The sequence below is a fragment of the Balaenoptera physalus genome, assembly GCF_965194825.1.
Source record: "Balaenoptera physalus genome assembly, chromosome: 6".
Classification (NCBI taxonomy): Eukaryota; Metazoa; Chordata; class Mammalia; order Artiodactyla; family Balaenopteridae; genus Balaenoptera; species Balaenoptera physalus.
This window is the reverse complement of record NC_138885.1, coordinates 86,795,369-86,812,659: the sequence shown is the minus strand read 5'-3', so window position 1 is coordinate 86,812,659 and position 17,291 is coordinate 86,795,369. Positions and strand designations below refer to the sequence as shown.

The 17,291-nt window shown below is 38.2% G+C and overlaps 1 protein-coding gene and 1 long non-coding RNA gene across 3 annotated transcripts in view; one reads left to right on the top strand and one right to left on the bottom strand.

Annotated features, from left to right (window-relative positions):
• SLC39A10 (solute carrier family 39 member 10) overlaps positions 1–5,755 on the bottom strand; it is a 98,943-nt gene extending 93,188 nt beyond the window's left edge. Inside the window, exons 1-2 of one of the 2 annotated variants that reach the window (XM_082467033.1) lie at positions 3,879–5,755; positions 3,574–3,680 (exon numbers count right to left, since the gene is read on the bottom strand). The gene's annotated coding sequence lies outside the window, so the exon portion shown is untranslated. The remainder of the gene's footprint in view (positions 1–3,573; positions 3,681–3,878) is intronic. The other variant, XM_082467034.1, reaches the window with a different exon arrangement.
• On the top strand, positions 3,687–12,616 carry LOC309663418. Its single transcript, XR_014265252.1, has 2 exons — positions 3,687–3,907; positions 5,842–12,616. It is a non-coding gene; the product is annotated as an uncharacterized lncRNA (long non-coding RNA).
• The last annotated feature ends 4,675 nt before the right edge of the window (positions 12,617–17,291 follow it).

The window sequence follows — 17,291 nt, the reverse complement described above, 5'->3', positions numbered from 1 at the left end:
AATCCATGCTTTACATCATATACCAAATGTATAAGAAAGATCAAAGACTTAAATGTAAAAAGGTAGAGCTATAAATGTTCTAGAATGTAACATAGGAGAATTCATGTATAGTTTTGGAGTGGGGAAGTCCATTCTAACTATGACTTAAAATACTGAAATCAAAATAGGAAAGATTGATAAGTTTAACTCTGTCAAAACCAAAATCAACTACAAGGTAAAAACAAACAAGCAAACAAACAACTAACAAACAAAAAACTGCACAACACTGTAAGTAAATGCCAAAGACTGGGAGACATTAGCAACTCACATCAAAAAAGTGTATTATCTTTACAACATAAAGAGCTTTTAAAAATCAACAAGAAAATTACCAAACAACTGAATATTAAAATGGACAAGGAATAAGAAAACAGGAAGTTTACAGAAAAAAAATGTAAATGGCTCCTAAAAATATCATAAGATGTTCAACTTCACTCATAAGAGAAATTCAAATTAAAACTATTAAGACATCATTATTTTTACCCATTAGATCTGAAAGACATTGAAAAGTTTGATGACATACTAATGGGAGGCAGTAGGGAAAAGGGGTCTCATATATTTCTGGTGAGAATGTACAATGATACAATACTTATGGAAGGCAATCTAACAATATCTCTCAAAATCACACATGCATATGCTCATGAATCAACAATTCCCTTTTGGTAAATGATCTTACAGATCTACTTTCATATGTGAAAAACGTCTAAATTACAAGATTATTCATTGCGGCATTGTTTGCAGTAGCAAAATATTGCAAGCAATCCAGCTGTTGGGGATATACTAGTTAATACATGCACACAATAAAATAATGTTCAGCTTTAAGACAGTGTTTTCTTATGAAAAATAAGGAAGCTCTCTCTGTACTGAAATGAGAAGAAATACAGACAAATTGTTAACGAGGGAAAAGCACGGTTCAGAGGTGAAAAGATAGTGCTTACTGTGCATTTGCTTGAACATGCTTAAAGAGACTCTGAAAGGATTCACTAGACACTAATAATAGTTCACACCTCTCTGGGGACCTGGGTGAACAGAGGATGGGGTAGGAAGATTTTTTTTATTGAAAAAAATTTTAATTTATTTTAAAACTCATGCAAATGCTACAGTTTTCTCTCTCTGAAATGTTATTTATCCTCATTCCCCACCTCCACCTAGACATGCTTCAGGCCTTAATCATTTCCTCCAAAAGACTTTCTTTCCAATCTGGAAAAGTTCAGATTCCCTCAAGTCTCGGTTGAACCCTTATGCTAGTTTTTGTAAATTATTTGTGGTTATCTGTCTCCCTCATATGACTGTGAAGTTCCTAGAGGCAGAGAGGAAGTTGTCTGCTTTTGCATGTCTCACCATAGCTCGGGCTGCTTGGCACGTCAGCTCATGAATGTTTGTTGAGTAAAGACGTGAGTGTTCAGGGCACTGTGCGGGGGTCCTGCTTGGGAAACCACAGGGGAAGATAAAAGTGGTGAGACAACGTCTGCCTTTAGGTAGTTTATCAACTAGGGAGGTTAAGATAAATACACGTATAATTGTAAGGCAGAATCCGGTCATTGCCTTAGGATAACAAATAAAGTTGTATGGGACTTAGAGCAAGGTGACTGCCAGAAGAATTTTTTTAATGTATTATATATCTGAAAAATGCAGTAATATTTGAAAAGGGGTTTTGAAAGACTGATGTGATTTCTTCAAGAAAAGATGGGGTATTTTTAATGCAGAAACTCAAATGCCTACAGGAGCCAGGCAGGTGATGCGTGTAAGTGATGGATTGCCGAGTAGAAACTGATTAAAAACAAGATCTAGAAGTTCTTCAGCTTGGCTGTATACTAGCACCACCTGGGAGATTAAAAAAAAATCCCCATGCTCAGGCCATAACTCAAGCCGATTCAATTAGAAACACGGGTGAGGAAGGGGATAGGAGGATAAAATGGAGGAGGAACCCAGGCAGCTACAGTTTTAAAAAACGGCCCAGGTAACAACAGTGTGGACCAGCTGCATTCTCATCACCTATGACTCATTAAAAATGTAGAACCCCAGGCCCCAACCCAGATTTACAGCATCAGAATCTGCACTGTGAAAATATCTCCAGTGAATCCTGTATACACTGTCAAGTTTGAGAAGTTCTGCTCTAGAGAATTTTGTCCTTTTCCAAGGGAGTGACCATTCATTAAGTAGCATCGGCATTTCCCAGAGGAAATGCATACCCACTAGTTGTAAATGTTCTAATTTTTCCAATTATACTGCTGGCAAGAATGCAAGTAATTGAAATTAGGTAGAACCCATCAAAAGGTGACAGGGTCCTCCCAATTTGCTAGAGAGGGAATGGTGAATTAGTGGAGTTTGTCTAAGGCTTAGATTGTTTTAAGGCAGAAGTTTTTTAATGCAGATTTTGGCTATTTACTTAAATTTTCTTGAGCAGCTAAACCATCCCAGTCAACAATATCGTGTGTGCAACAAAGTTCAATATGCAACTCTGCTCTCATTTAGGTGGGATATGCAATTCTGCTCGCACCACCAGCTCAGCAATCCTCCCTCACGACTCCCTTAAGCAAAATTTAAAGGGTATGTTGAAAATAAAGCTAGGAAGGTTTGGAGGGCTTGGAATGCTATAGTAAAACTTATTTACTTAATTAGGACAATGTCAAGTCACAGTATTTTCGAAGCCAGGGTTATAACTGCAATACAAACAAAAAAGAAAACTCATTCCCTCATGACCTGGTTAGAAATATAACTGGCACGGAAGAAAGAGTTGAACACTTTTGTCCAACGAATGCTTATAGAGCTCCTACTATGAATCAAGTGCTATTCCAAGTCCTTTAACTTCATTCCTTCAGTGGTAGTCTTAGTTAGCCAGCCTCCTGGAAAACTGATGTCACTGCTCCTAAAATGAATGATCTCAGAAGATAAAAGTGTGGATGAGTCAGAGCAGCCCATGGCTCCAACTAGACATTGTCAGCAGCTCAGGAGCCTGTCTTTGAATAGCAAGAACCACTGAGACTGGGGGGGCCAAACACAGGAAAGGGAAGGAATTCAGAACAGGTAAAGATACACCTCAGAAAGACTCTACTTTGCTACAGAGTCTGACTACAGTTACAAAATTTTAAATGGCAATACTAGGACATGGCTTTCAAAGAATAATATCAGCAACTCTTAACTTACGTTATTCTTTTTTTTTAAGTTGTTGCACTGAGTCATGTTTTTCTCTACCTCTGCTGAAATATTATATAAAAATCACTCTATGGATAAATGTACAGATTAATTGCAAATGAAAAATCAGTCTAAAGTCTTAAACTATTGAACCTCCCCTACACTAAAACATGTATATTTCTGAAACACACTAGGTATTTTTATAAACAATCCATAAGAGCAAAAATAAAAAACTTCACAAAATGAGTTTCTGTAAGAAGTTTTTTGATAGTTTTTTTTAAGAAGAAATTTCTAAGCACTTTCAAGTTTAAATGCTCATAGACTATAATCACTGAGAAAAGCTGTACTATTTATTATTTTAGAGCATGCATTTATTTTGTATTATTTTGATATAAAACTCACATTTGTCTGTAACATGTGCAGGAGCATAGTAACGAAAGAAAAGAGAAACAATGTATCAGACAAGGCGCGCAGACAGAATGAAAAGGGGGAAAAATTCTCCTTTTGAGCTAAAAAGAAAGAAAAAAAATACTATAATCAAGGCGGAAGAAAGGCATCTCTGAAGAAGAAATAAATATTTTCCCAGCAGTGAGCAGGGGGGCTGTCGGGGTGAGGTGGGGGAATAGAAGCGTATCGGGTGAGAAAGCATACTTCTCAAGGCCCCTGTGAACAGAACTTCGATTTATAGAACAAATCAATCCACTTACAGGACGTGCTTAACTTCACCTGTTGGGAGGTAAGTTCAGTTTCTTTCTCCTTGTTTGAATGAATGGGGAAGGCTTTCGGTTCGCCCTCGGACTCCCACCACAGGAATGTGTGCTATCTGCAGGGTTGTTTTGAAACGCATCGCACTAAAGGAGCTGTATCAACAGGTTTCTCCTCCATAACACTGAGCCAATTGTAAATGTTGAATGCGAACATTTAACAAGCTAAACACTATCACAGGAATTTAAAACCAGCTCTCGCTAGATTTTTTTTCTAATAGAATCACAATTTATATTTTTATCACTTCAGCCTTTCTGAGCCCAGAACTACAGAGCTAACAAAGGGCTAGTTGGCCTTGGAATGTTGGTTAGGACAGACAACTCTTTCCCAGATGGAGCTGCTAATGTGGTTTTTAAAGAAGACACAGCAGACTCAAAAATGTCCTTCCAAGCAGTGTAACAAATAACGAGCCTTTTATATACATATCTAATGCAGTTCTGTGGCCACCGCCTTTAACACAAATACTTAATCTTTTCTGTCTCAACTTTGATCTATATACTTTCCATTCTGTCTTTAAATAAAAATGTTTCCAGCATGAGTGGTGAGGCAAAACACTCAAAGAAGCTCCACTCATCCAGCCCTAAATGCTGGGGGTAAAATGTCATAGGCAAATTCTAATCACATTAAAAATTTTTACCTATGATTGTTAAAACCCTGAGATTGACAAATTTTGTTTGTTTGATTTTAGGTTAACACTTCTTGGTTAAAGAATTGATATCCAGAATTTGGCTTGCCATATTTGCACAGCCATTTGTCACTATTTTCATATCATTTGCAATTTATTCTACCGTACCAAGTGGCTTCTCTTAGGAGGTTCTATGGCTTGATATAATTTGATTTCTCAGGCAATCTCTCAATCTTCATTTGGCATGAACTTAATTGAAAATGACTATAATCTGACTTCAAACACTGAGTGATGATGTTACAGAGAATATCTATATTTCCCCTAACTAAACAAGAACACAATTAACAATAAGCCAACATTCCCAAAATGAACACACAATTTAAAACTATCCTTAATCTTAATGATAGAAAGGCAAATCTCTGTAATAAGAAAAAACTGTTGAAAATTAATTTGCTACTTACCATGCACTGATTATTTTAATTGACCAGTTTCTAAGATGATCTATATATAAAAGTTGAAAAGGGATGGTGTTTAGGTAATTGTCTAGATAACTTATTAATGTAGTAGATTCTAGGGCTCAAAGGAAAAGTTGAATGTCTGATGACTTTTCACATTTGAGGGAGCAAATTAAGTAACAACAAAAGCAGAAAAATCTAGAGGAAGTGGAATAAGGAATCAAAAGATAAAGAGTCAGCAATGGAGCTTCATAAAGCAATGAATAGTTAAAACCGCATTTCACTGTTTTCCTCAGTCTCTCTGGGATTTGTTCAACTGTTTGGACTCTTCATGAAGTTAATAAAACAAAAACCTTTTAGGAAAAATACTCAAAAGTCAACCAACCTTCCTAGTGAACTTGGCTCTGGAACTTGCACTTGACACTATGACTTTATCACATCTTAAAGGGATATGTCAAAGCTCTTTAAGTAATTTCCAGAGGGCATGGATTATTTCCAAAAGTGAGGTAAAGAAGTCTGTAATCATGTAAGCGTTACTTATTTAGCCATTGCAAAGAATTATGAGTTTGTTTTTTACTAACATGCCTACACATTTCCCTCCTTCCTTCCTTCCCCCTTCCTTTCTTTCTTTCCTTTTCTCTTTCTTTCTTTCTTTTTCTTTCTTTTCCCTCTTTCTTTCTCTCTCTTTCTTTCTTCCTCCCTTCCTTCCTTCCTCCCTCCCTCCCTCTCTCCCTTCCTTCCTTCCTTCCTTCCTTTCTTTCTTTCTTTCTTTCTTTCTTTCTCTCTTTTCTCTCTCTCTCTCCTTCCTCCCTTCCTTGTACCAAGGTAATCTGAAGAATGAACCTGGAGCAAGATTAACTGGTGCATGTAAATCCTCTCCACAATTCTACTCATCACAATCCTACAGAGAAGGGGCCTGGAGAAAATTAAGAATCCACAGCGGAGACGTTCAAGGCAGCTTTGCTAAAAACAGCCAAATAATGGAAACAACACAAATATTCATCAACAGGGAAAGATATATTGTGGTATATTCACACAATGGAATACTATAAAACAAAAGAAAAAATTACTGATATATGGAACAGTATGAATGAATCTCATTGACTTAATTTTGCTCAAAATAAACCATATGCCAAAAAAGTACACAGTTATGGTTTCATTTATAGGAAGTTCAAAATCAGGCAAAATTTAGATGTCAGAAGACTGTTTACCATGAAGGGGTTAATTGAATGGGAAGTGACACCAGGGAGCCTTCCATGAGCGCTAAAAATATCCTAAGATCTTGTTCTGCTTGAAGTATACAGGTATAGCAATATATAAAAATTCACTGAGCTATCTATACATTAAGATTTGTGCACTTTATGTATGTTATTTTGCAATTTAAATTTTCTTAAATGAAATTAAAAGAAAATTCACAGTGGAGGAAGAAAAAACAAGCTAGAAAGCCTCCACCAAAATACCAATAGATTCAACAAAAGTGAAAGAGATGGTCCCACTTTAAAAAATACAGGAAAATAACCCTTCACCCAGGGTTTTCTTTTTTAACGTTCCCTAAATCATTAGGCATGGAATGTGGAAAGAGGAGAATTAAAGAATGACAAAGTCTCCCCCCCTAGACTAGTAGGGTTTGAGGACTTCAGTTAAGTTTCAGAATTTCTTGATTAGGGACACCCTTGTTTCCCCAGTCATTGTAGGAAGTACCCTGATTCTCTTTTGAGGGAGATTGTTTCAAAGAGTGACCAGTAGGACAAAGAGGAAACCGACTATCTGGGTTTCAGGTAGAGAATTAAAGTTTGGCCTCAAGTTTACTTTCTTTATGGTTCAACACGATTAAACAGAATGGGAAAAGGAGGGAGGGCTATGGGCAGAGAGCTGTCTAGGAATGAAAGGACTTCCCTTTGTGTTCTTTCTGTGAAAAACTACACAATGGATCTGGTAAATTGGGTGCAGAAGGGTGCGAAGCCCCAATATTTATTTCTAGTCAAATTCTATTGATATAATTTATGTGCCCTTTTTTTTTTTCTTTTCTAAATAGAACACTGGCAAAACAAATCTGTATCTCCTTCACCACTTTTCTCCAGGTTTTTTAGAAACACGATGAATCCTTTTCTCCTGTTCTTCTCCCTAGGGACACTCCCAGCCCTGGCAGATCATTTCTAACAGCTGACGCTATGACTGGTGATAAATGTGTGAAGGGTTGTGGCTGGGCTTTTGAGCTTCATGCTCTGGCATTCCTATGTGATCTTTGAATTTTAAACAACTAGATTGCGCCTCATTCACCTCCCAAAGTACTCCAATTACAACCTGGCTGCATTTATGAAATTATTTAAAAATCCTAGATCAAAATTAAGGGAGGAAATTATGGACAATGCTAAAGCTGAGCGTTTCATTTAAATAACATATATGGGGGCGGGGGAGGCTAAAAATGTAGGGCTTATCTATGTGATAGGTGTTTTATATGCATTATCACACTTAACCCTCTTGACACCTCTGTAAGCTAAAAATCAGCACCCACATTTTATAAGTGGAAATCTCAGCCTCCAAGGAACAAAAGTCTTAAGTGTGCACAGCCAGGGTTCAAGCCCAGGTCCATCTGACTTCAAAATCCTTTTATCTCCTAACTGCTCAGGCAAGGTGCCTACTCAGTACACGCAGAGCTTATTAATCTTTCATCCTATGAAAAGAACATAAATTGTAAATTAAATTAGCTAAAATAGATGGTAATGTCTTTGAGGGCAAAGGCTGATGACTCATCTTTTCTGTGGCATAGAATAATACCTCGATGTGTTAGGTGAATACTTCTAAATAGGCGCACGTGAGACAGGTATTGATTTTCTTTAAGTTATGAACACACACAACACACTTTCTCAAAGCATGTGTAAGCATCTACAAAATTGTCATTATGGATTCAAATACCTGCAGAAAAAATAAAATTTACTCATTTAAGTAAAAAGTGAAGTTAGTAAAAAGGTCTGTTAAATGCCAAATAAGATAACCAAAAGAATTTAAAAACTTAGATACTGAATTACATTTGCTGGTCTTTCAAGCTTTAAAGGCACATTGGCTAATATTTCTGTTATACCAGGAATAATAAGCAAGCACAAAGCCTTTCAAGGTATAACTGACCCTAAACGTGGAATCACTTCAAATAAAGGAACATGCAAATACATGATGTTCTGCTTATACAAGATGGAACCTAAATGAGCAGACTAGAATCCAATGATTAGTAAAATTTCACTCTGATGACCAGTTCTTTACACCAAAGAACTCAAAAGCTGACTGAATACTTTTTCTTTACAGGACTTTTCTCCCCCATTTCATTTTAGTTTTTCTCTGTGGAAGAAAAGCACGGAACAAGATTTAAATTCTTAATGCCTTATTCCTTGTGAAACTTATAGTCTGAAATTAGTTTATTTACTTTCAAATTAAGTCAGAATTTGTTACTGAAAGAATTGTACCTGGGTCTTTAGTTGCAGTATTGCTAAAGATTCTTTGCAGTTAAAGACATGCAGAATTCCAAGGTGATGTGCTTTGTTATTTACTTTTTACTAGTAGGATTCTCAGTTTGCTGAATGTAGAGTAAATAAGAATTTGAAATTATATCATAGAATAAAAGGACTTCTTTCAATTTTGGAGGCTCATTTGTCTGTCAGGTAGAATCATCCAGGTTTTCAGGTTTGTGATTGCTGAGTTTTTGCTTCAGAATTCTCTAGGGTAAATTTGCTTGTGAGCCTAAACTCACTTTTAAGTAATCATTTAATCTCCATTAACTATAAATATGTCTGGTTAGGTCCATTTCTGAGATTATAAGAAACAAATCAGTATTTTTTTCTTTCTAGATTTTGTCTTCCTGATTTTTTTCATGTTAGTTATTACAGTAAGCAGACATTCCTGAAATTTTAATAATGTATACCTATGCAGTGTAAATGTTTTCTTCATTATTCCAAAATGTTTACTCTCACTGTTTACTTTTGTGGTTCTCCACAACTTTTAGCATAGTCACTACCTGTCAAAAAGAATGTCTATAGAGAACAGACTTGTGGTTGCCAAGGGGAAGGGGGCATGAGGGGGATGGAGTGGGGAGTTTGGGGTTAGCAGATGGAAACTATTATATATAGGATGGCTAAACAACAAAGTCCTACTGCACAGCACAAGGAACTGTATCCAATATCCTGTGATAAACCATAATGGAAAAGAATATGAAAAAAGAATGTGTATATATATATGTATAACTGAATCACTTTGCTATACAGCAGAAATTAACACAACATCGTAAATCAACTATACTTCAATTAAAAAAAAGAATGTCTATATTAGTTCATTTTTTTGGACCAAATACCTCTTTTCAATCACTTCGGATTATTTTTGAGAATCTTCAACTGACTCCTGCTTAAAAAAAAAAATCCCCTGTCCACATTATGGTTCTTTAATCTGTCTTTGCACATAAATCTCCTTCCTATTCCTACTTCTCCGTTTTTAATGCTTTCCATAGTCTCGGCATTGTCTTGACTTTAATTCACATTTTTTTCCTATTCCTTTGTATGAATTTACATGTTTCTTCATTTTAATTGGCAGCCACTTTATTCTATTTTAAAGTCTTTAAAGTTTAAACTTTTGGTCCCCATTGAGTCCCCTAGTGACGCCAATTCATTAATATGCCAAAGGTTTATAGCACAGCACACTCCCTGAATGTGACACTTCTGGTGCATGTGGGCTGGGGGAGGGGCATACCGAAGACAGTGTTACCCAAAAATGAAATATTAAAATAAATGTTCAACTTTTTAGCCAACAGCATATACTTTGCTAAGTAACTATATCATTTTTAAAAATTGGTAAATAAATGAAACTTACCCTTTCAAGAAGATTTCAGTGGATGATTTCGGACGTTTACCTCTTTATTTCAGCTCGATCCAATTCAGGTAAGAGTTATAGGGTCCGGTTGGGTCCAGAGGCTGTGGAGACCACAAAAGGAAGGATAAAGGAAGGCCCTCCCCCTCAATTTACATTCATTTAGATCAGCTGGAGAACTACGGTTTTCAAATCCTAAGCTTTATATGTGTTTCCTTGAAGAGTGAGTAGTAACTGTTCCCCCTTTTAAAGCTTCAGGTCGTTCTTCAACTATTCTTTTTATGTTGTATAACCCTCAGGGGTTCATATCCGACTTCCATATTTAATGTACTTTAATTCAGCCTTGTAATGATCTGTGTACGCATTCATGAGCTCATCTTCCCCTTAGGACTTAACCAGGTAGCAGAGACTAAATTGACATTCTTTACTACTTCCTGGCAAGTGCAAGTCTGACTTCATAAATACCTTTATTTCTGCACTTGAGTCCAAAAGTTTCGGAGAGAGTGTGATTAACTGATTAAATAAATAAAACAAGGTCTTCTGGACGGATCCTTTTATAACACCATGACTGTACTAAACTGGCAACACGCATCCCCTGGCTTTTCTGCTTTACTTGCTCCCCCTCCTTTTTTATTCCTGTGAATGATTCTTTGAAATCTCAAAAGGTTTGTATCACTTTCTCATAGCATGAATTATGCCCTTACCTTCACTATATTTTGTGGATGGTTTGTCTACATTATTGGCCCTCAGCCAAATAATACATTTTGCATTTGAAGAGAAAGAATTTTCCCTTGCATTGATCTCTTCTTTTGGTGAGGGAAGTGGGGCTGGAAGGGAGAAGCATGAGTGGGAGAGAAGTAATGCCCCAAACAGAAACCAGTGACCCTTGATACAGTCCTGCCTGCTGCCTTCGAGGAGGTCATGGTCTGGAGGAATTCTTAATTGAAATGATATTGTACACCAATTCCTAGCACCGGCTCCACCATACTCTCCTCCCACACCCACACCCTCACCAGCTGCAATCTCCTCTCTCATTTACATAATCGTTCTACTCTATAGCATAGTCATTTCTGTACTCTCATCTCCCCATTAAGATTCTACTACTCTTTATACTCCCTGCCTATAGCACCTAGGCTGGTCCTAGGCTTGTGATAAATGTTTGCTGAACTGAAATAAATTGCTTGGTCTTGCTCAGGATCATGTAGAAAACATTTATCTCCAATGACATCTTCATCTTGACTGCACACAATTAAGGTATAGTGACGAAAAACAACCTAAAGAAGAGTAGCATGGTTGATTTCAAATTGCAGCGTAAGAAATTTTAATTTTTTTTTCCTGAAAGAGCTCTATTTTTTTCCCCATTTTTTTCCTAAAAGATGAACCATTCTTAATGTTTGGTGGTGTAGGCCTCAAGGTGCAGACAGAAGTGTTTTTGCGATTTTAAATACTTTCTGCCTAGCATGGATAATAAGCAAGGGGAATTAAAATACATGAAGTATGGGAATTCCCTGATGGTCCAGTGGTTAGGACTCCGTACTTTCACTGCCACGGGCCCGGGGAACTAAGATCCCGCAAGCTGCATGCAAGGCAGCCAAAAAAAAAAAAAAAATTAAGTACAACTTTACAAAACATATACAAAATAAAATGCAGCTTAAAGTTGAGTTTGTCTTCAGCCATATCTTTGTAGTACACAAGATTGTAAAAAATTTGGTGAATCACTGGATTATATGTTACCCCACATTCAGACCTGGAAAAGTCACAGACTGAGTTGCCTGAATTTTCTCATTTGCTGGGGCCAGGGAGGCAGAGAAGCAGGAGGGGAATGGATTACTCTTCGGTGCTCCTCTGTCCCCTACCCTGTGCCTGTGTTCTCTCACGTGCAAGCTAAGCTACCAAACCATCACCAGGACACAGAGGAATAGAAGCTCAGGTCCTGTGGGTAGGAGGTCCGTGTGTCAGATTGGTTAATGAAGGGAAGCTGGGTATTAGGATTTGAAACAGAAGATCAAAATATTCCATTATATCTGGGTCTTGTTTTAAATAATCACAATTAGATTTTTAACCTCTTGGTGTCGACTGACTTACCTTTATTTCTTCCCCGTCACCTAGGCCTTCACACATGTTTGAATGAGTAATGAATTTTAAAAGTTATAGTGCAATCTGCATATATTGAAATGTTATATAGTAAGTCCCCTGCATACAAACCTTCAAGTTGCAAACTTTCAAAGATGCGAACGTGCATTCACATGTCCAATCATGTAAGTTAGTTCACGTCTCTGGCATACATTGTCATGTGCATGCATCCTCTACAAGTAGTTGTGCTTTTTTGTACTTTACTGTACAGTACTGTACAGAGTACAGTATCTTTATTTCAAGCTAGATCTGCAAGAGGACGACTTCATTGAACTCCTTGCTGTGCAACACGAGGAGCTTACTAATGAAGACCTGATGGAATTGGAGGCCCAGAGAAAGGACGAGAGAGACAAGAGGAAGAAGTAACTGAAGATCTGAAGAGATTCACAGCGCAGGAAATGGCAAGGGGATTTTCTTTATCGGAGGAGGCACTGTTAGTTTTTGAGGCACGTGACTCTAAAGTAGAACGGTACAGAAAGGTTGCAGCAGTTGTTCAGAATGCAATCCAGGACTTCCCTGGCAGCCCAGTGGTTAAGACTCCGTGCTTCCAATGCAAGGGGCATGGGTTCAATCCCTGGTTGGGGAACTAAGATCCCACATGCTGCGCAGCCAAAAAATTTTTTAAAAAAAGAGTCTAAAAAAAGAATCTCATCTATGATGAGAAAAAAAGAGCTACTACCCATATATCACTGGATCATTTTTTCAAGAGCGTAGACAGAATTGAGTCCAGCAAGGAAGCAGAACCTGTGCCATCGATGTCAGGCGTGAGTGAAATTGCAGCTTGCCCTCCGTCTCCTATTGCTGACGATACTTCAGCTCTAGCATCTCCCACTCCCTCCTCCAGTCAGTAACTCTTCTTGCCTGTTCACTCGATGCCAGCCCCTGTATGCCAGCTGTTGTACTGTACTACTGTACTTTTCAAGGTACTGTACTGTGAGATTAAAATGTTTTCTTTATTTTTTGTTTTTTTTTATGTATTATTTGTGTGAAAAGTATTATAAACCTATTACAGTACAGTACTATATAACCGATTGCGTTAGTTGGGTACCTAGGCTAACTTTGTTGGACTTACGAACAAATTGGTCTTACAAACGTGCTCTTGGAACAGAACTTGTTTGTATGTAGCGGACTTACTGTATATATCTTAAATAATTATCGTAATGTTCTACCCGGCAAGTAAATATGAAGCACAGATATGTATGAAATTGGCTGTGAAAAACTTTTTGATAATTTGGAATGAGAAAATTTAGTAAACATTTCTGACATTAGGTTCCAGGAGGAGTTGCCTATGCCCTACGGGAGTGGTTGACATTTCCAGACTGCCAAGGGCCCTGGGCCACCACAGCAGTAGTTTCAAAACTGAAAGGCAAAGAAGGTTGCAATTTTAAGGGATCATTAAAATTTTAGGAAAAACATCTGACCAGACACTGTTGTTTGTTGTTAAACTATATAACCACACCCCTTGTGCCTTGTTGAGGGTGAGAAAACCTTGCATCTGGATACCACGTGGTAGATAGCTTCCCCCCATAGTGTGGTGAGTAAGCACCAACAAGGAAGCAAAACAAGATAATGGCTGTGGAGGCTGTGATTTTGCTAGATTAGGACACAGGCAGAACTGGAAATCTTCCACTGTCTGGAAAGACCAAATGTAGACTGGGCCATTAGACCCAGGCTAAGAGAGTTTCTAATAGATCCTTGCATTTTGCATTTCTTGCTCCATCTCACTGTGTTCAAGATAAAAGCATGTTTAATAATGTTTAAGAGTTTGATAATTGGGGTCGGATAGACCTGGGTTCGACTCCTGATATTGTCATTTATTATGTTAGTAATGTAGCCACCGCCACCTTCCCAACATCCAAGTCTCAGTTTACTTATGTGTAAAATGGAATAATAATTATACCTTCTTTATAAGGTACTTGTTGTGCAGGTCGGATGATACAATAGATGTAAATAAAGCACTGAGCACAGAGCCTGGCATTCTCAGTGGATGTCAGCTAAAAACAAACAATGAAACATCAGCTGCTCAGAATCTCTTATCTGTAAAAAGGTAGCAGAGTCAAGAAAAGCCCCTGTAGTACGGGATATCCAATAGATTGTATCCCTCTGATCAAGAGCTGCTGTTCATGCAAATGAGCTATCACCTCACACCGGTCAGAATGGCTATCATCAAAAAAAATCTACAAACAATAAATGCTGGAGAGGGTGTGGAGAAAAGGGAACACTCTTGCACTGTTGGTGGGAATGTAAATTGATACAGCCACTCTGGAGAACAGTATGGAGGTTCCTTAAAAAACTAAAAATAGAACTACCATACAACCCAGCAATCCCACTACTGGACATATACCCTGAGAAAACCATAATTCAAAAAGAGTCATGTACCACAATGTTCATTTCAGCTCTGTTTGCAATAGCCAGGACATGGAAGCAACCTAAGTGTCCATTGACAGATGAATGGTAAAGAAGCTATGGCACATATACACAATGGAATATTACTCAGCCATAAAAAGAAACGAAATTGAGTTATTTGTAGTGAGGTGGATGGACCTAGACTCTGTCATACAGAGTGAAGTAAGTCAGAAAGAGGAAAAGAAATACCTTATACTAACATACATATATGGAATCTAAAAAAAAAAAAAAAAAAGGTCCTGAAGAACCTATTCCCTAGGATGGGAATAAAGACACAGACCTACTAGAGAATGGACTTGAGGACACGGGGAGTGGTAAGGGTAAGCTGGGACAAAGTGAGAGAGTGGCATGGACATATATACGCTACCAAGTGTAAAATAGATATCTAGTGGGAAGCAGCCGCATAGCACAGGTAGATCAGCTCAGTGCTTTGTGACCACCTAGAGGGGTGGGATAGGGAGGGTGGGAGGGAGGAAAACGCAAGAAGGAAGAGATATGGGGGTATATGTATATGTATAGCTGATTCACTTTGTTATAAAGCAGAAGTTAACATACCATTGTAAAGCAATTATACTCCAATAAAGATGTTTAAAAAAAAATCTGAATAAACAAATCTGCACAAGAGAAAAAAAAAAAACAGTTTTGGTGTAAAAATAAAGAGCTGCTGTTCACTTTCTGTCCTCTTGTTCTTTTAGATCACCTTCATACCTCCCATCTTTGCCACTGTCAGAGGTTGCCAAAGACATTTCTTCATTCAAGGAGTATTTATTAAATGCCAACTCTGTGTCAAGTAGTAGCTTTGTGTTGGGGGTATATTTGTGAACACCTCATAGAGAGAGTTGAAAACATAGGTAATAAGACAAACACACAAATCCAGTAACTGTCACTTGTAAGAAGAAAAAACATGAGACTCTACTTTAGATGTGTTGATAGAGGAAGACCTCTCTGAGGAAGGGAAATTTAAGCTAAAAGGCCAAAGAAAGAGCAGACGTGGTTTCCACACATTATGGCCTTTCTCTGAGGCGCTTGTGATAATTGCCAGACTTATCTGTCCTGCAACTTCCCTGTAATTGCTGACTATCACAATTCAGAGACGATCTCAAGAGACATCCAGGACAGACCATTTCCTGCCAAGAATAACCCTAGGGTAATGGTCACAGATGTAACTACAGGGCAGCCACATACACGCTCGTGCAGGCTGTTACTACATAAGGACACTAGGCGAGCAGAGTGCCCTGCACAGGGCTGCCTTCACCTGCCTTTTAGGAAGGGGTGCCTTTTCCACTTAAAGTCAGAATGAGTCAGTGGCCCTGTGCAGCCTCAAAATGAAAGCACACTCAAAAGTGAAAGGTTTGGGGCTTTCCTGGTGGCGCAGTGGTTGAGAATCTGCCTGCCAATGCAGGGGACACGGGTTCGAGCCCTGGTCTGGGAGGATCCCACATGCCGCGGAGCAACTAGGCCCGTGAGCCACAACTACTGAGCCTGCGCATCTGGAGCTTGTGCTCCGCAACAAGAGAGGCTGCGACAGTGAGAGGCCCACGCACCGCGATGAAGAGTGGACCCTGCTCGCCGCAACTAGAGAAAGCCCTTGCACGGAAACGAAGACCCAACACAGCCAAAAATAAATAAATTAATTAATTTTTTTAAAAAAGTGAAAGGTTTTTCAAGAGCAGGCTGGCACTAGGGACTCAAGGTACCATCCCAGAACGTCCCAACTGAATTCCTAAGTAGAGGTGACATAGAGGACCCATATTACTCGAGACTTGCACCATGATTTATAACCCACTTTTCAGAGGAAGCATGTATTTCCTCCTCTTGGCATCAGAGGGATCAGGGTCCGTGCTGGCTTTCTAGCTGAGTGGAACACTGGGTGCTGTGGCAGCCTGGGGAATGGTAGTTTGGGCCCCTGTTGCCTAAGTCCCCACACAACCCACTTCTTCCTCAGTGGGGCAGTGTTGGTCCCCAGAGCTGTGACTAATGGCCTCCCTCTCAGACTCTCAGAACAGAGCAGTTCTTTTTGGATTTGGAATAATTCTCCTTCATGCCAGAGCAGAATCTTTCTTCCTGACTACCTAAAAAAACAAGCCACAAAGAATCCCTTTTGGGTTGTAGTAACCTGTGGGAGTAATAAAAAAGAAATAGTGAGGGGGAAAGTGTAGGACACCATGAGCTAAATACAAGAGAATGTCAAGTTAATGTTTGCACACTTACAGCAGTATCTAGTTAAACTATTTCAGGGAGGTAGAGAAAAGTTTCTACAAAGAATTGTGTTAAATTAGTTTCAACAGGTTTAACCAAAAAGAAAAAAAAAGAAAAACCCACACATAGTATTCTCTTGGCTAGCTTTCTTACATATTAAAACTTAAAATTATGCAGATGCATTCTCAGGCTAAGACATGTTTTGGCCTAATTAGCAATACCTCAGACTAGCAAGCAGGACTCTATGATTTTAAAGATAGCACTTAAACTTAAGGCAAGAACTAACAAAACTGGCCAGACTTGATTTCTATCAAGGTTTCCTTGGAAGGAGTCAAAAAAGAAAAAGAAGAAAAAGGTATTAGTCTCTTAGAGAATTGAAATGACAGAAAGCCAAGCTGGACATTAATAATGCACAAATTTTATGTGGATTAATTTAGATGCATTAATTTAGAAAAACATAACTCTCCCACTACTTTTGGAGACTAGACAAATTGTAACTCTAGTTAATAGGCTTCACAATGACAAAGCAGTTACAATTCCAATCAGAAATCTTGGTTTTCTGGCATCTAGTATATCTACAGTAATTTCAAGGATGTTGTAAAAGTTTCAAAATAAAATTAATGTTGATTGGCCTGAATTTTGAAAAGAAATAAATATGAAATATAACTTTTGGGGAGAATGGTGAGGCT